We start from the raw sequence: 25,836 nt of genomic DNA on the forward strand, positions 1-25,836 counted from the left end.
TGCTGGAAAAAAAAACAAAAACTATGCCTTGAGGTTCTGCTCTGACTGTTTAGGTGTTTTACATCTGACATTTACTGGGTAAGGACAAAAACCACAACATCCAAAGGGCAGAGACTTAACAAGAGATCTCTGGGGTGAGCTCAGCTCAGTTCTGTGCTGCAGGGTGAGAGCAAGACCCGTTCTGCATTTCTGCATTTCCAGATCTGTGCCCAGCAGCACCAGCTGCCCAGTTTGGGTCCAGGGAGGCAGAGAGTGGAGGATGTGCCGTGGGATCTCTGTGTGTGGCTGCTCACTTGTCCAGGGCTGGGCTCTGCTGCAGCTCAGGGAGGTTCTGCACTGTGTGCAGTGAATGAAACCAGAGCTCCAGGGAACCCACACCTGAACCCTCCAGGAGTGGAGGAGAGACATAAACATGGTAAGTGCATTAAATATCATTTCAGCTCTTAGAGAGTGTCCAAAGGAGGCCACAGGCATGGGGAGGGGTGCAGGAGAAGTCTTGTAAGGAGCAGCTGGGGGCACTTGGTTTGTTCAGCTCAGAGGATTGGCAGACACTCATCTGTGCTCTGGGACACTGACAGCACCCAGGGAATGGCTGGGGCTTGGTCAGGGAGGTTTGGGTTGGATATCAGGAAAGGTTCTTCCCCCATGGGGTGCTGGGCACTGCCCAGGCTGCCCAGGGAATGGGCACAGCCCCGAGGCTGCCACAGCTCCAGGAGAGTTTGGGCAGGGTGGGATTGTTGGGGTGTCTGTGCAGGGCCAGGGGCAGGACTCAATGATCCCAGTGGATCCCTTCCATTTCAGGAGATTCCACAGTTCTATCACCTCCTGTTAACAGCAGAAAATGCCTCTGCTCAGCTCTTTCCAGGAAGGTTTATCCTAAAGGTTAATCTTGAGCGAGGTCATGGCATGAATGTAGAGCAGGACCTTGTGGTTTGGATCCATCTGTTGGCTTTTGAACTTTCCTACCTCTCCACGTGCCACAGTGTAGAATAGAAAATGGAATTTGCCAGCTTTTATGGGGAAGGAGGTAAACTGAGAACACCTCTGCCCAGAAACAAACATCATCAGAGTCAGCAGCCCCAGGCCCAGCTCCACTTCCAAATCGAGACCCAGCTCCAGCCCCTGTCCAAACTCTAGTCCCAGCCCCAGCCTCAGTCAGAGTTCCAGTCCCAGTTCCAGTAGTCCCAGTCCCAGCCCCAGCCGCAGCAGCAGAACCAGTCCCAGTAGTCTCAGCCCCAGTCCCAGTCCCAGTCCCAGTCCCAGTCCCAATCCCAATCCCAGTCCCAGTTCCAGTCCCAGTCCCAGTCCCAGTCCCATCCCCAGTCCCAGTCCCAGTCCCAGTAATCCCAGTCCCAGTCCCAGTCCCAGTTCCAGTAATCCCAGTCCCAGTCCCAGTCCCAGTCCCAATCCCAATCCCAGTCCCAGTCCCAGTCCCAGTTCCAGTAATCCCAGTCCCAGTCCCAGCCCTGGCTCTCTCTGCTCCATCCTGGGTTGCTTTAAAGGCTCCTCAGAGGCGCTGCCTCAGTGCTGTGACTTTATGAATGTGACACATCACTCAATATCCTCAACCAAAAGCCTCTCTGTTGCCATGGCGACTGCATCCTTAGCCCAATTCCTGGGGCTCCTCAGGACTCTTTGATATTCACCTTGACACCTTGGCAGAGACCTTGGGGAAGCACATGAAGTGTGAGAACCCCTCCTATTCCTATTGCTCCCCAGCCATGCCCGTGGTCCCAGGGCAAGGAGGGGCTCCCACCCCACACCCATCCATGTCCCCTTCCCTCTCTCCCTCCATGGCTGATGAGCTGCAAAGCCAAGCCTGAGAAGAGCCCTCTCAGTCTCCTCTCTAATCACAAATGCTGAATTCTGAGAGCTCTGCCCAGGCTCCTGCTGGAATATTGACCCCAGCCAACATGAGTTCCCTGTATTCTAAGCCCTGCATGTGACTGGCTCTCCTTACTTTGAGCATTCCTTCTATCTTGTTCAATTATTCTTTTTTCCTCATTTCCTGGCCTAGCCATTACATTTTCTGGTTCTCCATCCTTCCCAGGGTATTCTTCTGGTAACTTTTCCTTACAGGTTCCTTCACTCTGCTCCTGTGTGTGTCTCTCCAGTGGCTGATCCACTGCCCACACTGTCCCAGCTCCCTAATTCCTGACAGCTTTTGGGACTCTCAATTCCACACACTGCTGCTGGATCCTGTCCCTGGCTCCTTACACCCATCACAGAATCATCATGGGGAATCATAAGGGTAAAAAAAATAATTTTAATAACAGTCAAGACACTCAGGCAAATTGTGGCTGTCTTGTGCAGGGCCAGAAGCTGGACTCGATGATCCTTGTGAGTTCCCTTCCAGCTCAGGATATTCCAGATGTGATGACTCTGAACTTTCAGGAGACATGGTCAGTAGGAATGAAGACTAAATTTGTTTACAGCCATTCCCCAGCCTTTTCCAACAGCCATTATTGATGGCACCAGTGCCTTCTGCTCTCTCTCATCCTGCCTGGTGTCTCTCCAGCACTCCTCCTCATGGATAATTTGGGTTTCCCCAGTGCTGTGCCCCCACTGGAGATTTCCAGAGATCTGTTTCAAAAACCAGTCCCAGGGTGAGTGAGAGCCAGAGCTTTGCTGTAAGGCAGAGAAACTCTGGAAGGAGGAAGATTTTGTGTTTCAAGGAATGTCTCCTTTTGTTAGTGATGGCCCTGGCAGTGCTGGGATAATGGTTGGATTCAACAGTCTTAGAGGGCTTTCCCCCCCTAAACCATCCTGGGATTGTGTGAAGATCTCATCCTATTTCGTGTTTCCTCTTCATTTGGATGAGAGATCTCCATAAAAACCACACGGAATCTACAGCAGGGTCAGGAAGCTGCAGAAGGGGGGGTTAGGTTGGATATTAGAGAAAATTTCATCATAGAAAGGGGGTCAGGCATTAGCACAAGCTGCCCAGGGCAGTGGGGAAGTGCCAACAACGTGTGGGTGTGGCACCTGGGGACAGCATCTAGTGATGGGGCAATGGTTGGACTCCATGATCTTAAAGGACTTTTCCAACTTTAATGATTCCACGATTCTATAAAAGGCAGAGGAGTTTCTGTTCCCAGGTTTGCAGCACAGCACTGATGCCAAACAAGGTTTTTAATTATGCCTTGTTTGGAGACCTGGAGTGCTGTGTGCCCAGCAGCCACCCCTTGTTACCTCCTGGAGCAGAAGGATGTTATCCCACTTCTTCCTCAGCACGCAGGAAATTGGGAAACTGAGGCACACGACACATGAATGGCACAAAACAGAGCTGTGCTGTCCACACTGCTGTGGGGGACCTGGATCAGGTGGGGGAGCATGGATGGAGGGCAGGGGGTGTGTGATAATTCCCAGGTAGCTCTCTCATGCTCTGGGCTGGTGCTGGGAGAGGAACAATTTAAGCTCAGCATCGAGGAGACAGGGATGCCCTGAGCTGGCCTCACAGCCAGTCCCTCAGTGTCCTCCTGTGATGTTTGGGCTACTGCAAAGATTTGCAGTTTGCTGGGAAATAATCAAGGAAACCTTTTTGATAGGAAATGCTATTTGAGCACAAAAATCCTCTGCTTTTGATGGTGCTCTCCCCAGGAAGGTGTCCGAGGGCAGGAGAGCCTCCTCTGCTCTGTGCTGTGTCTCTGAAGCAGCGGGGGTGGCCAGGCTGTTTTCCAGCTCTGGAGAAGGGAATTTACATGAGCTTCCCTCCACCCTCCCGTCCTGCTGCCAGCCCACTGCTGTTTCCTGTGCTTTCTGCCTCTGAAAGCTTTGCAGCCATGCTGGATTTTACTCACATTTCACCCACCCCAGGACTGAGCTCCTGTATCCTCCTGCACTGTGAATTCCCAACCTGCCAGCAAAGCACTGGCAGGGGAGCTCTGCCCCATCAGAACACCCCCTTGGGGCTGGGACACTGTCCCGGGAAAGGGCAGCTCTGCATTTGGGGATCACACACAGCTTTTTGGTGTTCTTTCACATATTCTCCCCACTGGGCTTTTCTACAAGGCACTGGGTGTTGTCTCCACCTCCAGCTCAACTTCAGTGAGGCACAGAGCCAAGCCCTGGCACAGGAGAGCTCCAGTTTCAGGAGGATGCCTTAAATGCAGGCAGACAAGGATTTAAGGCATCTTGGTGCTTACAACTGGCAGGTTGTGCCACCCCCACATTCCCCATGAGGCTCCTGTGACTCCCATCCCACACAGCTCACTTTCCTGGATCACAGAAACACAAAATGGAATGGTTTGCATTGGAAGGGACCTTAAAGCTCATTTTGTCCTACCCCACTGCCATGGCAGGGACACCTTCCACTGTCCCAGGCTGCTTCAAGCCCTGTCCAACGTGGCCTTGGGCACTGCCAGGGATCCAAGGGCAGCCACAGCTGCTCTGGGCACCCTGTGCCAGGGCCCCACATCCTCACAGCCAAGAATTCCTTCCCAATATCCCATCCAGCCCTGCCCTCTGGCAGTGGGAAGCCATTCCCTGTGTCCTATCAATACATGCCCTTGTCCCAAGTCCATCTCTTGTTCCTTTGCAGACCCTGAGGACAGGAAGGTGCCTGTCCTTGCTCCAGGCTGTCCATGGCAGCAAGGACACGGGGCTGGACCACGGCACGGAGCCCTTGCAGGGATCAGCCTGGGAAATCCCTCTGCTGACAATTGTGTGGACTCTGTAAACTGCACCCACAGGGTGGGGATGGCACCAACAGGGTGGGGATGGCACCCACAGGGTGAGGATGGCACCCACAGGGTGGGGATGGCACCCACAGCGGGACCACAACAGCCACGGGCAGGATGGGGAAATCAGTGGGAAATCAGTGCTTGGCTTTTGCCCTGGAGAAGGAAGGTCTGGGTGGGCTGGGACATTCCTGCCAAACCCTTCTCTAGTGGCTCACTGCTTTTGAAATACTTTGTGTGCCTCTCAGAACATTTGATCTCGTCTGATACCAACAGGGTATCAGAGACACTGTGGGGTTTGGGGGTTGAGCAGGGAGGGAAGCAGGCTGGGAGCACTGAGGTGTCTCTGCTGCCAGGACAGGTTTGGGCTGTGATGAGATGTGAGATTGGGATTTGCTGTCCCAGGGCTTGGTCCCCGGCCAAGACAAGTTTTGAGCAATTGCTTTAGGGCATGTTTGAGGAAACAGAGCCAGTCTGGATTCAGAGCAGAGCCAGAGGCCGTGTTCCTGCAGGTGGGAACAGCAGGATGCTGGAGGCAGTTTGTGCTGAGCAGAGGAGGTGATAACATCCCCCCACCCTCGGAAAGCTTGTGGACACTGCTCTGCTCTCACACCACATCCAGCAATGCCTCACAAGCTCAGAGATATCAGATTTTAAACCCAGACCCTTCAGACAGACTCTGAGTATCCCCAGCCCTGAGCTCCCAGCAGCTGTTTGCTGTGTGCAGATACCAGAACTGACCCAAGATGTCACAGGAACACAGAATATTCTTGTCCTCTCCCCTTTCCACCTTTGCTTTCAGTGCATCTGCTCCCTCTTTTGGCGTGGCTGTGGAACCAGAGGGAGACGTGGATGTTCTTCCCAGCATGGCCCCTCCTGTTGGGTGGGAAAGCAGGGTCAGGCAAAGGTGTGGTGTGCAGGCAGAACTGGGGGTGTCCCTGCATGATGTGGCAATTCCTACAGGCACAGGAACCCTGGCAGGAACGCTGGGAGAGTTCAGGAGGAATGCAGACAGCACATGTCGTAGGAAATGGGGAATCTTGTCCCCAGAGGGGGATCACCTGGTGCCTTCCTTTGGCTGAACTTGCTGAGAAATGACCAGGACTGGTGCAATGCTTGCACTCCTGCCAGCCTGGGGCTGTACACCTGCAATGAAACAGCAGCTCTGGAGCAGTGCTGGGTCACACCTGCAGCCAGGCACACTCAGGGTGACAGATGGGGGTGAGCCAGCTGTGAGCAAGATCTGAGAAGGTGAATTTGCAGGGCCCGAGGAGTACAGTGTGCTCTAAACCCTGGCTTTGACTTTCTTGGAGTCACAGAAAGGTGGAAAAACCCTCTGGGGACCTTTTGCATCCTGATCTGTCTTCAGGGCCAACTTCAAAGTCAAAGCAGGGTGCCCAGAGCAGCTGTGTCCCATCCCTGGAGGTGTCCAAGGCCAGCTTGGACAGAGCTTGAAGCAGCTTTTGTGTAGGGGGTGCCATGGCAAGTGGGCTGGAACTACATCATCTTCAAGGTCCCTTCCAGTCCGAGCCTTTCTGTGATTTCTCATTACCTTGTCCAGTCGAGTGTTGAAAGTTCCCAGGGCCAGAGATTTTTTGATCAAACCTTTGCCACAGACCTTGCCCAGCCAGGCCAAGCACCCCCAGGACCCTCCCACCCCCCACACTCAGTACTTTGGGATGTTTCAGTGACCCTCCACTGGACTTTGCAGGCTTTTCTGGCCTCCCCAGAGCATCCTCAAACTGCCCAGAGCTCTCCAGATGCAGCCCCAGCAATGCTGTGCAGGTGGGAACACCACCAGCACCATCCCTCCAGCTGTGCTCTCACTGGCACAGCTGGGGCTGTGCTGCCCTTTGGGGATCTGGGGGAAGGGACATCTTTGGTGCACATAAATCCATTTTTGTGGTGTGCATTGGTGCAGGTGAGGATACCTGCCCAGCCCAGCAGCATTCCCAGTGCATCTCCCAGCCAGGAGATGCCACCAGACCAGGACTGACACTCAGGGACTGGAGGACATCACCCAGAAGTAAATAATGATCTGAAGGAGATCAGATCACGCTGTAAATATTTTGGGGGACTCAGACTGCCTGGAGCAGATGTTTTAATCAATTGGATGGTAGTGATACAAGGGAAGATAGAGGTGGATATACAGACTAAGTTTAGACTGAAAACTTGAGGTGGTGGAAGATGCAGTGGTAGTAACAGCCCAGAGAAAACCTCCACTTTCATGTCAAGAGGGAGAAAAATTCTGAGGAAGTTAAAAAAATGGTGGCAAATTCCAAAGAGATCTGCCTGGATAGCCTGGAGAATTGGGGCAGGGCTGTCATGGGTGAGGGGGAGCTGGCAGGATTTATTGACAGACACCCAGATGATTTAACAGAACCCTGTGTGCCCCAGTCAGCCCAAATTCCTCACACCTTTCACAGCAGAAGCATGACCCCCTGCATTATTTGGCCTTCTTGGAGCTGCATCATGCTCCTGTGGGCTCAAGGGACCCAGCACAAACACGGGAATTTGGGGTTTAACAGTTTCCTCTGATCCTGTAATGTGGGAGTTTAAGGCAAGAAAAATGAAAGGGATATTCCATGGGTCAGTGGGGTGATTCTGGCCAGTTCCCCAGCTGAAATTTGTAGATTCAAACTGGGGGCAAATAGGAGAAGAATGAGAAAATCAAAGGCACATCTCCAAAGCTACATGAAAAAAATACATATAAAAGGAAAGCATTTCATCCATCTGCTTGCATTTTCCTTGGTGCTTCTTTTCCAGTGCTTTGATAAGCAAGACTCTTAAAGAAACACTATGGAAGAAATTTCCTTCCCCCAACAACCACTTTTCCTTATCAATTCCCCCCAAATGAAAAGATTATTTAAAAAAAAATAATAGAGAAAGAAAAGAAAGAAAGGAGAAAAGCCGCAAAGGTTTCTGTGATTTAACGAGACCATTGTGGGATATATGAAAGAAACTGAGGAACCCACGGGCTGACTTTGATGTGGAGCCTTTGAAACCCTGAGCAGGGAGAAACAGCCCTGACCCAGCAGTGTCCTGATGAAAGGGGGAGCAGGACTCGTCCAGGACTCTGCTGGAATCCCAGGAGGTGCCAGCCCCAACCGTGGCTCCGGGGGCCAGGGCTCCATCCCAGGATAGAGGATGGGCTGGATGGTGAGAAGAGCTGCTGGACACGCTGTGAGAGGTCCAGGAAAATTACAGCCAGGGAAATCATTCCCGTATTCCCAGGCTGGAGTGTCTCCTGGTTGTCTCAGCTCCACACCCAAGCTGATAACGTGTTCAGCTCTGGTAGAGAGGTTTTCTCCCAGGACGATAGTTTTGTCAAAATAGAATGGAATTAATAACACAGATTAACACCTGGTGCTGACCATGGGACCTGTTCTGAAGTGCTGTCCCAGAGGTGTTTTCCCAATTATCCAATGAACTACTGCCTTGTCTTAGGTCTGTGGAACACCCTATAAATACGAATCACATTCTCAATAAAATAGCTTCCTTTCCCCAAGGAAGTCCGTGTTGCTGTCACTGCTTTCTCCAGTGCAGTAAGGACAGCTGGGGTCACCTCCCCTCCTGCTGCACCCCGGGCAGGGTGGGGTCCTGGTGGGCACAGGGGAATGAGGCACCTGCAGGGCTGGGCTGGGCTGGGCTGCAGTGCTGCCCTGGCTGCAGAGCACTGGGAATGAGGAAAGAATTCTAAACCCCCCACACCGGGTCACACAACAAAGTGTCCCAAAAATCCCCCAGGGAAGGAGTGGAGCCCTGGGAAATCTCAACAGAGCCTGGGGTTCAGCTCACTCTGCCGGAGCTGGACTGGAAGGAGATGTTTTATTTCTAGCCTGCCCTGAGAAGTTTAATTTTCAGGTCAGTGATATGTGTGGACACGACTTCCAACCCTGCTGTCCTGCAAGGAACTCTCCAGATGGGCACACAACTCCCACCAAGACCAGGAGTGGGGGCCTTGGGCAGGATGCAAGAACAGAATAAAACTATTCTTTAAACCTCCTCTCAGCATCTGCAGCTTATGCATATTTTTTAAATAGGTGGTACTAATTATTTCATTATTTTATTAATTTATAATTTAATTGTTTTATATAATTTATTGTTTATATATTTTATTTACTTATATATTTATTATATATATAATATTCTATATATAATTATCTTTATATATAAATTATATATATTTATTATTTATATATATTTAAAATATATTCTATATTTATTTATTTAAATATTTATTTAATTATTAATGATATTTAATTATTAATTATATTAATTTATAATTTATTATCAATTATTATGAATGCATTATTATTTATTTATATATTATATGTATATTATTTTTTACCTAATGGTGTTTTGAACCTAAGAAGATTTGCAGCACAAAGGCACCGTGTGGTGTTGAGTTCTGCAGCTGAATTAGCCCCGTGGGCCACTCAGGGCTGCCAAGGTGAGCCCCAGGCAGCACATCTGTGCTCAGCCTGAGTGGAACAGCAGAAAATCACAGAATGTCAGCGGGATTGGGGCAGGGAGGAATCTCTGGAGGCCATTGGGATCTCTGGAGGATGTTTAGTCCAATGTCCCCTGCTAAAGAAGGGCTGCCTAGCTGGCCACGACCATTTCCAGATGACTTTTAGTTATCTCCAAGGATGGAGATTCCACAACTTCCCTGGGCAACCTGTTCAGTGCCAAGCCCTTGCCATTGGCAGGGAAAATGCAGGGTGGGAACAGCAGGTGTGCCCAGGTGCAGCTCTGAGCTGTGTGCAGGGGGCTTTAATCCCAGGGACAGGAATACAGGGTTAGACTGGAGCTGAGGGAAATCCCAGGAACACAAAATCACAGCTCCAGGAGTCAGTGTGTGACACCAGGGTCAGAGCTTGCACCAGCTCTGATGGGGGCTTTGGGCATCCATTATGACCAGGGTGATGGGGATAAGTGGGAACACCAGTGGGATAAAATCCTGGCAGCAGGGCAGCCCCAGGAGCCCCAGCCCAAGGCCAGGTGAGTTCAAAAGTTCAGCAGCATGGCTGACAGGGAAACGTGTTGGAAAATAAAGACCTTAATTACGGTGCCCATGTGTGACCCTGCCTTTGCTGGGGACTTGGTGGCTGAAGGGCCACTCAGGCAGGGGCTGGAGCCTGTGCCAGCAGCCCTGGCAGCAGGGACACAGCAGCAGCACTGAGGACCAGGCTGCAGGGCAGCAGGGCACAGCCTCTAAAACCCTGCCCTGTCCTTTGGGAATTAAAGTTCCCAGGCTGCAGGGCACAGCCTCTAAAACCCTGCCCTGTCCTTTGGGAATTAAAGTTCCCAGGCTGCAGGGCACAGCCTCTAAAACCCTGCCCTGTCCTTTGGGGATGAAAGTTCCCAGGCTGCAGGTCTGTCTCCAGGGGAAGAGCTGGAGTAGCAGGGGCTCTGCATGAAAATGTGTCAGGGAAATACAGGGATAGAAGATTTCCCTGGCAGAGCTCGAGCAGGAAGCCACAGGGGAAATTTGTTGAGATAAGTGCCTGATTTTCAGGTACTTACACAGAATTTCTGTGGTGCCTCTAGCAGTGACTTTAACTTACAGTTTGATTCTGTGAGAGACAGCTAGAAATAACATATTCATAGAACACACAGAATGGTTTGGCTTGGAAGGAACCTTAAACCCATCCAGGAATGGGACAGGGACACCTCCCACCATCCCAGGCTGCTCCAAGCCCTGTCCAGCCTTGCCTTGGACACTTCCAGGGATGGGACAGCCACAGCTGCTCTGGGCAGCTCCTTGTAAAATAAAACCAAAGGAATCACCAGTGGCCCGTGCAGTGTTTTCCTGAACAATCAGTTATGGGAAGGACCCCAGGGTGCTCTGATGGCTCAGCAGCCTCTGCACTCACAAAAAGCTCCAGTAAACACTAATATCGATTACCAATTTACAAAGCACCAAGGGACATGGGTTGAGACCCAGCGCTGGCAAAATCTCTGCTTCTCACTCGTGTTGCCCACCCCTCCCTCACCCCCAGATCTCAGCAGCACCTGGATGTGCTGGGCAGCTCCAGGCTCTGTGCATTATTTGTGAGGTGCCTTCCACATCTTCACTGAGTCCCTTGCACAGGGGGTGTTTAGAAATAAATTAACTCCTTGCAGCTCTGAGGCATCTGACAGCAAATCCTCCCCCTTTTCCACATTGTCTAGGGTTTGCTGAGGCAGCACAAAACTTTGTTTCCTTAACAAATGATTTTGTATGATCTAAGGTGCCCTGGGCACCCTGTGCCAGGGTGAAATTCACCTGTCACGAGAAGAAAACCCACTATTATGTCACCTCCTGTCTGCAGCATGCAATTTATCCAGCAAATTGATCTCCTTTTGTCTTAGGCTGCTGCTTGCCAACGTGCCTTTGGAGCTGGTTTCCTATGGGAAATGGCTTGATGAGTTTGTTAGGAGAACAGTTTCCTCTGCTGAGTGAGCTGATTCCTGTCTAAATCTTTTCCCTTGACTGAGACAGATTTTATTAAGCCATAAGGCACTTCTGAGCTCCGTGATGAATATTAGAATTTGTGCAAGGCAGGAAGGGGTGGGAGGGACTCAATTCAAGACACACAGTGGGGTCTGGGGGAATATTCAGGGTTAAACAGAGGTTTAAAGGGCCTGTACACGAGGCAGGGGATTTTGAAGTTCTGTGCAAACACAAAGCAGCTGGACAATGAGCAGAAAGGTCAGGGGGAGCAGCAGCACTCACAGGAGTGGAGGCTCCAGCCTCTCTGCTGCCATTAGTGGTGCTGTTAAAATTCCCCCGGATTCCCAGCTGACCCAAAGGCCTCATCGATTGACTCCAAAAGTAATTGAGAGCACATCCAAAATGTTTCTGAGCAGCTTTTCTGGGCTGCCTGGGAAACAGATCGCCTGTGCAGGAGCAATCAGCTGGCCCTAGTGGGGCATTTGGGTGAGCCCAGGTGTGAATGGATGCAGTTCCCTACTCGGCACCGATCTCTTTGTTGCTGCAAACAGGAATTATTTGTCTCCCTCGTTCCCTGGTGCTGAGCCCTGGCTGGCAGCACTGATGGCTGGGTGAGATATTTACCTGTTCCCAACTGCAGGTCATTGTTCTGAGCTTCCTGGTCTTTGGGAACAGCTGAATTTTGATCTGTTGACCATTCTCCCCTGTCCTCAAGGGATTTGTTCTCCCTTGGTCTCACAGTGGTTGTGAGCAATAGGATGGCTGACCATCATCTCACCTCTGCAGGAAATGGCATCTTTTATTTTTCACTGTTGCTGAATTAAGGATGAGGATTTGCGATGGGAACTTGTTTAGACAAACTCTTTTACACCCTGTTTTTTCCTCTGTGTTTTCCCTGGCTCTTGCATGATCCTCTTGGCTGGGGCTGCAGTGTTGGGAAAGAGGGAATTGTTTCACAATCAGGAGCATCTGAGTCAGTGGGAAAGGCTGAGGTGGCTTTTATCAGAGTGCTCTGCCCTGTCCTGAAAATGCAGTTCCCAGATTCCTCAAGGCCAGGTGAAAGCCTCGTGTGACAGGTCAGTGTGTGCCAGCCCAGGAGTGAAGCTCAGCACAGAGACAAAACCAGCGTTGGCTCCCATGAAACTGGGTGAGATCAACCATCAAAAATCACCCAGCACAGAAAAAATGGGTATTGGAAAACAAACACAAATTCTGAAACACAGAATTATAAAATCACAGAATCCCAGACTGGTTTGGGTTGGAAGGGACTTCAAAGTAAATCTCATTCCAATTCCCCACCGTGGGCAGGGACACCTTTCACTGTCCCAGGGTGCTCCAAGCCCTTGGGCACTGCCAGGGATCCAGGGGCAGCCACAGCTGCTCTGGGCACCCTGTGCCAGGATAGGGAACACCCAAGGTGGAATTCCCAGGGTACAGCCAGACTGACATTACTGACATTCTCTGATTATCTCAGCACCGTGCACCACTGGGGGAGGATTTAGTGACACAGCTGGGATAACTGGGGCTCAGCTCTCTTCAGAGAGCACTGTGCTCCTGTTCCAGCTCCTGGGGTTATTCCACAGGTAAGGAGAGGCAAGGGGACATGAGGTGAGAGCTGGAACACCTCTCCAATGAGAAAAGGCTGGGAGAGCTGGGGGTGCTCACCTGGAGAGGAGAAGGCTCCAGGGAGAGCTCAGAGCCCCTTCCAGAGCCTAAAGGGGCTCCAGGAGAGCTGGAGAGGGACTGGGGACAAGGGATGGAGGGACAGGACACAGGGAATGGCTTCCCACTGCCAGAGGACTGGGCTGGATGGGATATTTGAGAAGGAATTCCTGGCTGTGAGGGTGGGCAGGCCCTGGCACAGGGTGCCCAGAGCAGCTGTGGCTGCCCCTGGATCCCTGGCAGTGCCCAAGGCCAGGCTGGACAGGGCTGGGAGCAGCCTGGGACAGTGGAAGGTGGCCCTGCCCATGGCAGGGTTTGGGATGGGATGAGCTTCAAGGTCCCTTCCCACCCAAACCATTCTGTCACCCCATGGATTCTGTGAGTTTTTTTCATCAGTGCTGCTCTGGTGAAGGAATTTTCCACATCAGCTCCTCCTGGGGATTCCTCTTGCCCCTGTCACTGTGCTCATCCAGCAATGTCTCTTGGTGATGCCCTGCTGGGAGGAGGCCCTGGTGCTCTGTGCCCAGTTCCACCTGTGGGCACAGAAATTTGCTCTCTGGAGGAGACAAGGCATAGCTGGAGCCTCAGGACAGGATATTTGGGTGGGATGCCATAGTCTGTCCCTGAATTCCATTCACTCATTGGTTCCCTCTGACCCTGAGGGAGGAAGGAAGGCACAGCAGAGCAGGAATCAAAGCTGGATTTGGCTGTAATTTAATGGAGCACTGCTGAATCTCCTCCACCAGCAGCTCCCTTGCCCTTTGTGTACAAGTGAAACAAAGCAGAACACGCAGCATCTTGCAGGAAGGAGGGTTCAGGTGCCCAAAATTAAGTGCTTGAGGGTGCAGAGGGAGGATTGTATGGATCTCCATGGCCCCACTTCATCACCAGGCAATCCCAAGGCATCCTGGAATCCCAGTTTGTTCCATTGATGGACACTGTGGTGACACAAAGCCCTGCTGGCCTGGGGTGAGCAGACCCAGCTCCCCAGGGAGCTGAGCACTGCTGGAGCTTTGGGAAGCCCCATCCAACACCCCCAGGTCTGTGACTTACAGCCTTTGGCCCCTTCACAACCTGCCAGCTTATCACAGAAAATGATGTGTCATCCTCAGGTCTCAACTTGTCCCTTCCTGCTGCCTGCAGACACAGATTTTTGGCAGTGTTCCCCTCCTTCCCAAGCCCTCTGTCTCTCTCCCTGCTCCTCAAGTCCTTGTCTCCCATCTCCCCCATAAGACACTTTCTGTCTGCAGAAAAAGGCAAATACGAGTTTGGAATCGGGAATTTTTTTCCTCTTTTTTTAATTATTTTTTTTTTTTCTCTCTAGGGACTGAGTCTTTCCCCCTGTGCTGCCAGGGACGTTCAGAGCAGACAGCCACAGACAGCCAGGCCTTTTCCTAACCCCTGGGGCTGCTCACCCCTCACTTTGCACACAAATCAGCTGCAGAAATCTTCCCTGAGATTCACATGCAAGCTGGGACAGGCACCCAGGCTCAGGGAAGAGGGACAGAGCTCTCTGTGCAGGAAATCTCTCCATTCAGCCATGCAAAGCAGCCCTGAGGAACTTGTGCAGGAATGCAGGAGAAAGGTTCTGTCCCACGAGGAAAGAGTCTGGAGTGACTGTGGTGAGTGTACCAAAACTGTGAGAAACTGCCAGGAAGCACAAAAGGGTTTGATTTGATTTAATTTAAATTTCCAGGGAAGCTGATGCTGCCCCCCTGCATCCTCACATGCACATGTACAAACACCAGGATGTGGTGCATGGGTGGAGCAATAAATTGTTATCCAAAATCCATTTTCCACACCAATCCAGAGCACCCAGGGAGGGACTGTAAGGACACAGCAGCTGAGACCCTTTCCAAATGCAGCACAGAAAGGGTGTCAGCTGCTGTGCCTTAACAACCCCTCCCTGGGTGTTCAGGATTGTCAAGGATAAGAGGTTTTTGGGCAGCAGTTTTGACCCAGAAGTCAACATTTATTGCAGTGTGATCTTTTGCTTTAGACTTTTTCTTGCCCCACCCTCAGCAAGCCTTAAGTGAGATGGATTTCTGGTGCCTGTGTTTCCCTGTCTGGTGGATGTGGTGTGTTTGTTGGGATAACACGATGAGGAAACAGCACAGACACTGTGGTGTGTGGCTGCCAGAGCTCTGGGGGACAGGTTTCTGCTGGCCTTTGTACAGGCACCACTCTTCTCTTTTGCTGTCACTCTTGTCCCTTCAGCCAGCCTGTGCTTACCTGGAGACAGCCCACACAGTTCTGGAAACCACAGAGGCTGGTGGATCTCACAGAATCAGGGAATTGTTAAGGCTGGAAAAGACCAGTCCAACATTCAGATGATTTAACTCCCATTAAACCAAACCACAACACAAAGGGTTCCACTGGGATTTTTTTTAACACTTCCAGGGATGGCGACTCCACCAGTGCCCTGGGCAGCCTGTGCCAGTGCCTGAGCACCCTTTCAGTGCTCAGCAAGGACTTTTCTTTAATATCCAACCATGTCCTCTTGTTCCCTGGGAACAGAGCCCAACCAACCTCCCACCCCCAGCTGCTCCCTCCTGCCTTGTGGAGATGCAGAAGATCCCCCCTGAGCCTCTTTTACATTTAATTTGAAGACCAACCTCTCATTTTTTTGGCTCGCCCATGAGCCCCCAGACCACAGCAGGGGGGTCCCTGTTCAGCCCCTGCCTGGCTGGACTTTGTCATGTGCCAGAGTTTCCTGAGATGCTTTTGGTTCTCTGTGACTTTCAGGAGGAACTTTGACAAAGGCTTTTGAAAGACTCGGTAAATTGCATCCTTCACAACTGCTTTGCTGACACACTTAAAGCAGGCAGAGGAACACAATTTTCCTTTAAAGAGGACATGCTGGGTTCTCTGTCTTATGTGCCATAACCAGTAATGAAAGTCAAGCACGTCCCCTGCACACTCCCAGGCTTGTTTAACCCTTCTTGCTGCACTGCCTGCTGTGAGATGCACAAGGAAAGGCAGCAAACTGCTGAAAACCTGAGCAAACCTGCAGGTGAAATGGGAAAAAAGGCCAAATCCAAAAACGTCTGATTCCAGAGAAGCAAGAGGAATGGATTTTGAGGAGTGAGTAGGGCTTCTTTTTTCTTGGCTGGAGATCATATTTACAGTTTGCCCTCCTAGAGTTTTAAAAACAGCAGAGCAAATTGCTAATTAAAAGATATAGCTTGACAAACATCTGTTATGTATTGTTTGTAGCTAAAACTTGAGTAGTTTACAATAGGATCATCCCCAGTTCACCCTCCCTCTGTGGCAATGGATTAACTCAGCCTGAGCTCCCCAGGTGAGTCCTTGCTCAGAATTCCCTGTGCCAAGCCCCTGGCTCAGAAGGAAATCCTGGCTCAGGGGGCCTCACCTCCTTCTACTGGCATTTATTTATAAGCCAATTTTGGAGCAATCCTCAGGTTTTCCTCAGGAGTTTGATTACACAACTCAGGTGTTGTTTAGATTTGTGTTTTACAGTGAATAATGAGCACAGCTACAAATAATGAAGTATTTCACCTGTGACTTAAAAAAAACAGGAAAATACCATCTCCTGCCATGGCAACAATGTTATATAAGGGGGGAAATGAGAGAACATCCCCATCTCTGTCCCACTGACTCTGAACAGTCCTGTCCTGGTCACTGAAGGAGATTTTCCCTCTCACAGGTTGTCATAAAGCTGTGAAAGGTGCTTGGAGAGGCTCCTGCCTTTTCCTGCTGCACACAGAGCAGTGTGAGGACATCCTGAGATGGCAAACAGGGGGGATAATGCCTCACTAGGGAGAACAGATCCACTCAGGAATGCATTCCAGCCTCCCAAAAATACATCCCCCCAGGTCTGACCCTGCCTGGGGTCAGCCAGGAGTGCTTGGCAAACCCATCTCCTGTCAGGACAAACAATCCCAGAGCACAGGAATAGCCAGGGAGCCCAAACCGTGTTCCAGTGATGTCAGGAGGGGAAGAGTCAGACTCCAGGTAGGAAATGCATCCAACAGGTGGGGACTGAGTTAAGTGGAAGGGAAGCAGTGGAATGGAAGGAGCTGGAGGTAACTTGAAGGTGGTAGAACAGAAGAATAACTTCAGGAAAGACATGGAATCATGGAATATATAATCATGGAATATCCTGAGCTGGAAAGGACCCACAAGGACCATTCAATTCAACTCTTGGCCCTGCACAGACACCCCAACAATCCCACCCTGCCCAAACTCTCCTGGAGCTGTGGCAGCCTCGGGGCTGTGCCCATTCCCTGGGCAGCCTGGGCAGAGCCCAGCACCCTCTGGGGGAAGAACCTTCCCTGATATCCAACCCAAACCTCCCTGAGTTAATACAGTGAAAAATCTTGGGTTAAAGGCTGTGGCCATGGACAATCCCTAAGGAAGGGCAGTGGGTACAGTCACTGGAGTTTGATTTTCTTCAGGACAATCTGAGTATCCCAGGTGACAATCTGAGTATCCCAGGTGACAATCTGAGTATCCCAGGGCTAAGCAGTGGCCTGGGGTAGCTCAATATCCCCATGTGCTCTCTGGGTGACAATCCAGCTGCAGCCTCATTGTCTGTAGGCAACACCAGAGATGAGGAAGCAGCTGGCGTGGGAACGGCAGAGCTTTAGCCCAGAAGAACCTCAACAAACTTCAGATCTGGGCCAACAGGAACCTCTCAGACTGCCCCGGGCCAGGGCAGGGCAGCCCTGGTCAGCAGCTCAGGCTGGGAAGTGATGGATCAGGTGCTGGGAAGGACCAGGAGGACACATGGAACACGAGCCAACAGTGCACTCTCATGGCAAACCAGGGAAACCACAAACCGGGCTGGGACCACAAGGGAGGAGCTCCCAGATCCCTCTGCTCAGTGCTGGGATCCCCCTGTTCCTGGGCATCCCCCAAAGCCCCTTCTGCACCCAGAGCAAGAGGGTGTGACAGGAACACACGGGAGATGGGTCAGGGGGGATGGCTGGGGATCAGGGGATGGCTGAAGGGTCAGGGGGAATGGTTGGGGGGTCAGGGGGATGGCTGGGGGGTCAGGGGATGTTTTGAGGGTCAGGGGATGTTTTGGGGATGTTTTGGGGATCAGGGCTCTGACATTTGTCCCCAGGAGAGGTGTAAGGAGTTGATTTGTGCTGTCAAAGATGATGCTGAGGGGCTGGACATCACAGCCCACAAATTGTTACAGGGCCCTTAGAGAATGACACCAAAGAGACAACGAGGCTCCAGGTGGGATATTGGGAAAAATCCCAACAAGGCTCTCACTCCATCACGTCCCAGAGCGGCCACATTCCCCAGAATATCTGCCCAGAGTCACAGTGCTCCCTGCACAATGAGCATTCCACAATCTTCCACTCAACTCCCTCATCTGCACAGCAAAGAGCTATCAGGATAATTGTTCTTCAATATTTAATTGTGTGGAATTATATAAAATAAAACTTCTCACCAAGCAGATGTCAGTACTGAGACCTGTTCCTCCAGGAAAGGAAATGAAAAGTGGAGCATATTAAGACCAGTCTGTGAACCATCAGTGTTGTGCAAATTGGACACTCAATGCTACAGTTTGGGATATTGTCTGCCTTGTGCACAACTGAGGGGATAATTTATGATAACAATTTTCATATAATGTAAAAAAATGAAGAATAGATCACTATGGTAGCTGAGGGTGGAAGGGGGGTGAGAAAAGCAATAGAAATGGAAGAAAATAAATTAACCAGTAGCTGAATTTTCCACATTTGTGTATCTGCAAAAAAAAGGAAAACTAAAGTAGAAAATTTGATTCATTCAGAGCAGACAATGTTTTACTTGTTCTTAAAGGCATCGCAGGGAATGAATGCAAACTGAGAGGGAGATGTATGCAAATTCATGCAAATTCATCTGCAAATCAGCACATACCATCAGTGTCTTGGCACGTTCCCAGTGTCTCTGTGCCCCGGGGACTGATAGGATGGGGACAGTGGAAGTGCTGAGGTCCCTCCCAGCAGGGCCCCAGCCCTGGGATGGGGTTGGCTGCTCTGGGGTTTTTTTCCTGCTGTCCTTTCCTCCCTCCTGCCTCTCGTCCCTCTGTCCAGGGACACAGGGGGAGGCTGGAGCACAGCAACAAGGCAGGGCCTGACACCTGCACTTCCATTTGCTGGCCATCATGCTTCTTCAATAATTTTACCTCTGAGTGAACAGAAATCGGTATTTTGGCTTCTCCAAGCCCTGCTCAGAAGTGTCTGTGTTTGTATTCTCACACTTATGTTTCCTTGTACTTTAGGCTTCTCTGTATTTAAGGATTTGTCTCTTCTCTTTGCCAGCATCATTCCTCACACCCACACAAATAAATGCTCATAGTTTTGTATTCTTTGGTTTTCTATTCAGATCACTTTTTAATAAAATATTCTGTCAGAATAAAACATTTATGAGTGTAACTCGTTATGGGCTTCATTCTTATCTCCTGAGACCAGTGGTCCTCACTGACATCCAAACAGTAGCACTAAATTATTTCTCTTTCTTCCAAAGGAAAATAGCAATTTATTGTGGGCTTTTGGGGTATTTTGTAGGGGATATTATTTCTTCCTTCTGCTTTGTTGAAACAGTTTTGTATGAATTATTCTGGGAAAGTAAAGTATTAAAATGTATTAAGTTACTCATCATTTACCAATAAATCAAATCCACCAAGACACATTTTGTGGGCAGTGTTTGTCAGTACCAATACTCAGCTTTGAAGCCTGAACATCTTCCCAATTCTTTCCACCTTCCCAGCCTTACCTCACCTGCAGAATTTTGTCTATTTTGTCTAGGACAGGAAAAGGGACTGGAAGTAGCACAAGGCAGAAACAAGGATTTATAGTAGCAGTCAAATGTTGGACTTGACAATCTTGGAGGTCTTTTCAAACCTTAATAATTCTGTGGTTCGAAAAAATAATAAACACATTTTTAGGGCTATATTTTTATATAGCCCCATATACATTTATTTTATATATGTATTTTCTATTTTTAGGACTATATTTTTAATAAATATGCTGTCACACATTGAGGAGCTCCACAAATAAAGGAATAATGTGCAGCTTTAGAAGTGTCAGAAGAGGTTGTCCAGAGAGATTGTGGAGTCTCTGCCCCCGGAGGTTTTTGAGGCAGAACTGGAAAGAGCCTTGAGAAGTTCCTTTCTGACCTCATCTCTGACCCTGCTTTGAGCTGGGGGCTGGAGCAGAAACATCCTCAAGTCCCTCCAACAAAACCCCATAAATTTGGGAATTGGAATATTTCCCTAGGCAAGCTGTACCCGAGCTGATGGAATGTGTGGTTTGAGGGTGCATTCCCCAAGTCTCAAAGCTTTAATCCAAAACTGTTCCTCTGCCACAAGCCAATGGAAAATCAGCCTCAAAAATCCCAGTGGGCCCAAAAATCCCAATCCCCCTCAAATGTTATTGGGGAGACTCTGTGCTTTGGACAGCCCCAGGGCTGGGGTGTCCCCTGGCACACAAGGCTGCTCAGGGGTGACAAGGGAAGGTGCCAGCCAGGCTTCACACGTGGCTTGGACCAAATTGTTTTTAAGTCTGTCCCATCTTTGGAAATGTCTGTGAGTTCCCAAATCAAGAGCCACAATCCCCCCTGTTCCTTCCCCACCCTGAGATATTGATCCAGCCTCTAAGTGCCCCCTGCATTGTCTGTTCTGGAATCACAGACTGGACAGAGCCCTGCTCCCAACCCCACTGCATGGGCAGGGATGGCCACCACTGCATCAGGTTGCCCACATACACGATCCTATTTTTGGATGATGGAGGGTCACAAATGTATCAGCAATTTTTAAATTAAAGGGTCCTATTCCTTCAGCTCCCCTTCCCCTGTACTGGCTTTGTTCAGAACTGCTTCCATCTAAACCCATTGTTCAATTTCTTTCATCTATGGTTTCTGGGGTATTATTTCCAAACCCTGGCAGTGTCCCAGGCCAGGCTGGATGGGGCTTGGAGCAGCCTGGTGTGGTGGAAGGTGCCCCTGCCCTGGGCAGGGGTGGGACACTTTAAGACCCCTCCCAACCCAAACCACTCTGACTTTATGATTTGATGATATTTAAAGTTTCCTCCCAACCCAGCCTGTGATTCAGTGACCCCAGCCAGACTCTGTGGCAGCCCCAGCTCTAAGTGCTGTACAGCTGGGAAGGTTTGTCCTCCATGGCTGAGCACAAGCCCAGGACTGGGCTCCTCTTTCCTCTGCACCCAGATTTCTGTATTTCTGATATTTTTCATATGTGCAAACAATGAACAGCTTGGTGTGGACAGGCTGGGGCACAAGGGATCAGCAGGAGTCTCACAAACACTCTGTGCTGTTCCTGAGGGTTTGGACATGGTATCAGCACCTTTGCTGGCTTAGGGGAGGGAGGATGAGCCCGTTGAGGCTGTGAGTGCCAGGATAGCCCAGTGTGGTCAGTGGCACTTTGTGACAGGCTGCAGAGGAGCCCAGCACTGCTCTGGGATGTCAGGAATTGATTTTCACATCCCAGCACTCAGCCACCCTGAGTTCATGGTTTGTTTCCTTCCCATATGCCACAGGTAGAGCAAACTCAAGAGAAATGATAAACACAGAAATTGATCTGACCATATTTATCATAAATAAGGAGAGAAAAATTCAAAATAAATTATTATTTTTTTAAAAATTGGAAAATGTATGGCTATATTTACCATAAATCAAGATCATTTCATTAATCATAGCATTCCAGAGTAGTTTGGATTGGAAGGAATTTTAAAGCTTATCTTGTTCCACTCCCCCTTCCACTAGACCAGGTTGCTCCACACTCTCTCCAGCCTCACCTTAGAAACTTATGAATAGTGAAGGTTACTCTGAAGCTTAGGGAACAGCTCAAACAGAGCCAAGGCTGGTTCATAAGTGCTGGCTATTCCTGGCTATATTTTGGGAGCTGTGGGAAGTACCCCAGGGTCTCAGTCAAGTCATGCTGCCTGACCAGCCTGCAGTGGAGCTGCTGCTCAGAGGTTTTCCCATTTCTGGGAAGTGTTTGTGCTTCAGGCAGCACAGGGATCTCTGGGCACCCAGCCTGGCCCATGGAAAGCCTCGTGTAAAAACAAATCCGTGTTCCTGGGCTCTGCAGCCCCATCCGTGCCACAGGGGGAGCAGGGAATCCTCCTCTCACACGTGTCCAGCAGGAGGGACATGGAACAGTGGTGCTCCCCCTCTTCCTGGGCTGGGAGCCAGGTGTGGAGGGAGCAGAAACATTCATAAAGAAGAAAGTCTCCCTGCATCCTCAGAACAAGCCCCTTGGAAAACCAGGGCTTAGAGATAAGAAATGGCTGTGAAATGACAAATACAGAAAGGAATCAAGCTTCCCCCCCTTGGTAGAACCTCTTAATCTATCTTCAATATTATTGGTTCATTTTCTTTTAGTATCCATAGGCCAGCTTTGAATGTAAAATCCCTCAGGGATTGGTTAGAAAGTAGAATTCCATTGGTAATTGGTGCAAACTGTAAAACCCTCAAAAGATATAAAAACCCCTGTAAAGCAATAGCCGTGGGTATATGCAGACAGGATGCCTTCATAGAATAAACCATGGATTTGTGCCTTTCTGCATGTGCTGGTCTCTATACCCTGCTGGTCTGAGAGCTCCCCACGAGACAAATTCCATCTGGGCAAGGCTGGGGAATTTGCTCCGTCACTGAGGGCTGCAGGAGCAGTCTCAGGGATCCCAAAGGGACCCCAAAAACCCAGCCAGAGACAGCCAGGAATGCCTGGCTTGCATTCAGGCCATCACCTGTTCAGGACAATGGGATATAAAGTCATGTCCCTGAAGGTCAGAGCAGTGGGCACAGCAGGCATTGGCTCTCTCCTTCAGCAATTCATCTCCCTTAAGGAGCCTCCCAAAGAGCCCAAGTGATGCAAAACCAGATCCTAGAGTCACACAATGCCCTGAGTTGGAAGGGACCCACAAGGGTCTTGGAGCCCAACTCCTGCCCTACAGGACAATCCCAGGAATCTCACCGTGCTGTCAGAGGACCAGAAGACTCTGTGGGTTTCCAAGACCTCACAGGTAGCCTGGTGTGACCTCAGAGCTGACCCTTGTTTGAGTTGTAAATTGGACTAAATCACTTCCTGACCTCAGGACATCCATTCTGAAGGACATCCTAGGGAAAAATAAGTGAAAAATCCCAGGCACAGCTCATGGAGGTGCAGTGTCTCCCCCACGCTGTTCCAGGACATGAGTAAGTTCATCCTACCTTTTGAAGCAAAAGGAATTTTCTTCTCTGGACTTAAATGACCATTCCTTTAATAATCTCACACCTGCAGCATTTGTCTAGAGCTGCAGCTGTAAATCTGCTGTGACATCTCAGCACAAGGGGGAGGTCTTGTCTCACCTTCCACTGCTCCAGAGGTGCTCAGCACACACCTCACAGGTGCTGGGATCTCCTGGAGTGGCTCTGGGAGCTGAAACCCCTTGCAGAAATGTGGACAAGCACAGGAGATACTGGGGGAACTGGGCTTGGGGTCAAGGAAGAGCGGGCAAGGTGGGAAAATGAACAAGAGGACAGGAGGCCTCCCCTTGTCAGTGGCTCCTCTGGCTGAGCTGCCCCTGTTTCATCCTCTTTCCTCTCTGCTTTGTGGGGTAACTCTTGGCATCTGGAGTGGCCCAGCTGCAGAGACAGTGGCTCACCCCACTCCTGGTCTGGCACTGGGAGCATCTCAAACACCACCACTCCTCTGGCCCCAGGACAAACCGGGCTGCCCTGCACTGTCCCTGCACGGTCACTGGGGACTTTGTTTGTTCCCAACAGCAGAGATGAAAAAGCACAAAAGCCCTGCCTGTGTCAGCCCTGCTCCTCAAAAGGGCCTGCTGGAGACTGGGGAAGGAGCAGGTGGATTTAACATCAGAGCTCAGGGGTAAAGACAAGTCAGCCTCTCTCAGTCCCACTGTGGTGATTCCCCATCCCTCTGCCCCACACAGCTCACTCAGCACCTGACCCCACAACTCAGCTCCAGCTCTGGGCTCCTTCTGAGCCCTCAGCCTGCTTTTCCCCCAGTGGGACAGCCCTGCCCCCATGATCTGACATCATTTTCTCCACCACTCGATCCCCACCCCTGCTGTCCTGCTGTGTCCCATGTCCATCCCCTGATGGTCAAGTCATGTCCTTTACCCTGTGACAAATAAAAGTCCAGTTGAACCCAGTGACACACAAAGAGCTGCTTTGTTCTCTGTTTACCTCCAGAAATGGAGAGATTTTGATGGCACTTTGCTGTCACAGAGCTGGGCTCTGCACTGACCCAGAGGAGCACAGAGAGAGGCTCTGGGCTTTGTACCAAGTCCCCAGAGATGGGTTTGTGTCACTGTGATGTCTGGGACATGTCCCTGTGCACGTTTAGAGCAGTGGCTTCATCCTCCCAGCCCTGCTGGTGCTGCCTTGGGGCTGAACCAGCTCAGCCCCGCGGCACGTGAGGAGTTAATGAAAACTGCAGGATTAAAATCATTACATTGTCACTGGCAATCCCTGCTGTTAGCCACGGGGAAGGGCCTCGTCTGCAGCTCCCTTACAATAAAATGAAGGGTAATTTCATCCAGTCACCTGCTGTTGACCTATTTAAAGTGCCCAGAGCAGGGCAGAGCAGGTCGGAGCTGCCCCAGCCCACGGCAGCCAGGTCACACTGCAGGTGACACGTCCTGGGGCCACCTCTTTGGGGACACAGGGCACCCACAGCATCCCCTCAGCGTGGGCAGTGTGAGCAGGCAGCTGGGGCTGCTGTGCTGGGGTTTCTGTGAAGGGAAAGGCAGCACAAACCCAGCCCAGGGCCCCAACCCAGCCCAGCCCATCCTGGGCACTCTTTGGGGAGCCCTGTGCTGTTGGATCCCACAAACCTGGGATTTTTGAGCTTTCTGTGCTCTCTTACACTGACCCCCCTGGAGAACACTGATTTTGACCCGAGGCCTTGGAGAAGCTTCCAAATTTGAGTGATGGAGTTAGAATCACGGGTGTGTAGTTAAATAGAAGTGTGTGATTGCACACGGTGAAGGGTTTGGAATTTGAGGTTTTTATAACACAGTGATAGGTATGGGACAAGAAGGAGGATTTTGGGTGTTGTTTGTGTCTTCTTCTTCCTTCTTCTTCATGATTTCAGGCAGTAGTTTTTGGTTAGACAGTCAGTGATGCACTGAGGGTCACAGGAGTTTGGTTATTGGGTCAAAAGTATAAATAATATAGGTGTTAATTCTCTATTGGACTGTTTGGCTTTAAATGACCTTGTAACCAGCTAAATTCACCTCCATTTTGCTCAGTTTTAGCTGGTAGCTAGAGGTGTTGCAGAACTCTCTGTACTTTAGGTAAGATTTAATAAACAACCAAGCCCAAACATGAGAAAATTCGTGTTTTTAATCCTGGCTCTGAGTGAAAACAAAAGAAAATTAAAACAAGCCACTAATTAAGTGGTGCAAATACCACCTTTACACTGTGCCTCCTTCCTCTGCCCCTGTGGAAGGGGAAGCTTCCCTGCAGCTTTCCAAACTGGGCTTTTAGGAATTGAATTAACTCTGCACAACCGAGTCCCTGCAATGCTGGTGTGCCCTTGGTTTGGAGGGCAGGCTGGGAGGCACCCAGGCAGCAGCTCCAGCATCCTGGGATGTGCCAGAGGATACAGCTGTGCTGAGAAGAGGCACAACTGTGCTGAACCCCCTCCCTGGGGTCACACTGCTCCAGCTGGGTGAGCTCTGGGACACACAGAACTCAAACCTCCCATCCACTCTACAGAGGATGGACAATGATATTAGAAGGCTATTTTATCTCTTCTAATATTCAGTCTTTTCCAGCTCTCAGAGTTCCCTGAGGACTGTGGGAGAAATGCTGCTTTCATCCAAAAAAAATCAGAAATCTTTTGCAGCCCCACTGGCACAGAAAAAAGCAGTGGCTGTGATCCCAAGGGCTGCAAAAGGCAACTGCAGGGGGAAACACTCCTAAAACCTTCCTGGCCCTAAGCCAGTCATGGCCAGGCATGAATCCACCAGAATCTTCTCTGCCCTCAGCCCTCTCCAGGGTTTCTCTTATCCATGCACACCTTCCCCTCAGGCTCCCACCCTGGAGCCTCTCTGACCATTTTATCTC

The sequence above is a fragment of the Sturnus vulgaris genome, chromosome 25 (assembly GCF_052056855.1).
Source record: "Sturnus vulgaris isolate bStuVul1 chromosome 25, bStuVul1.hap1, whole genome shotgun sequence".
NCBI classification, from domain to species: Eukaryota; Metazoa; Chordata; class Aves; order Passeriformes; family Sturnidae; genus Sturnus; species Sturnus vulgaris.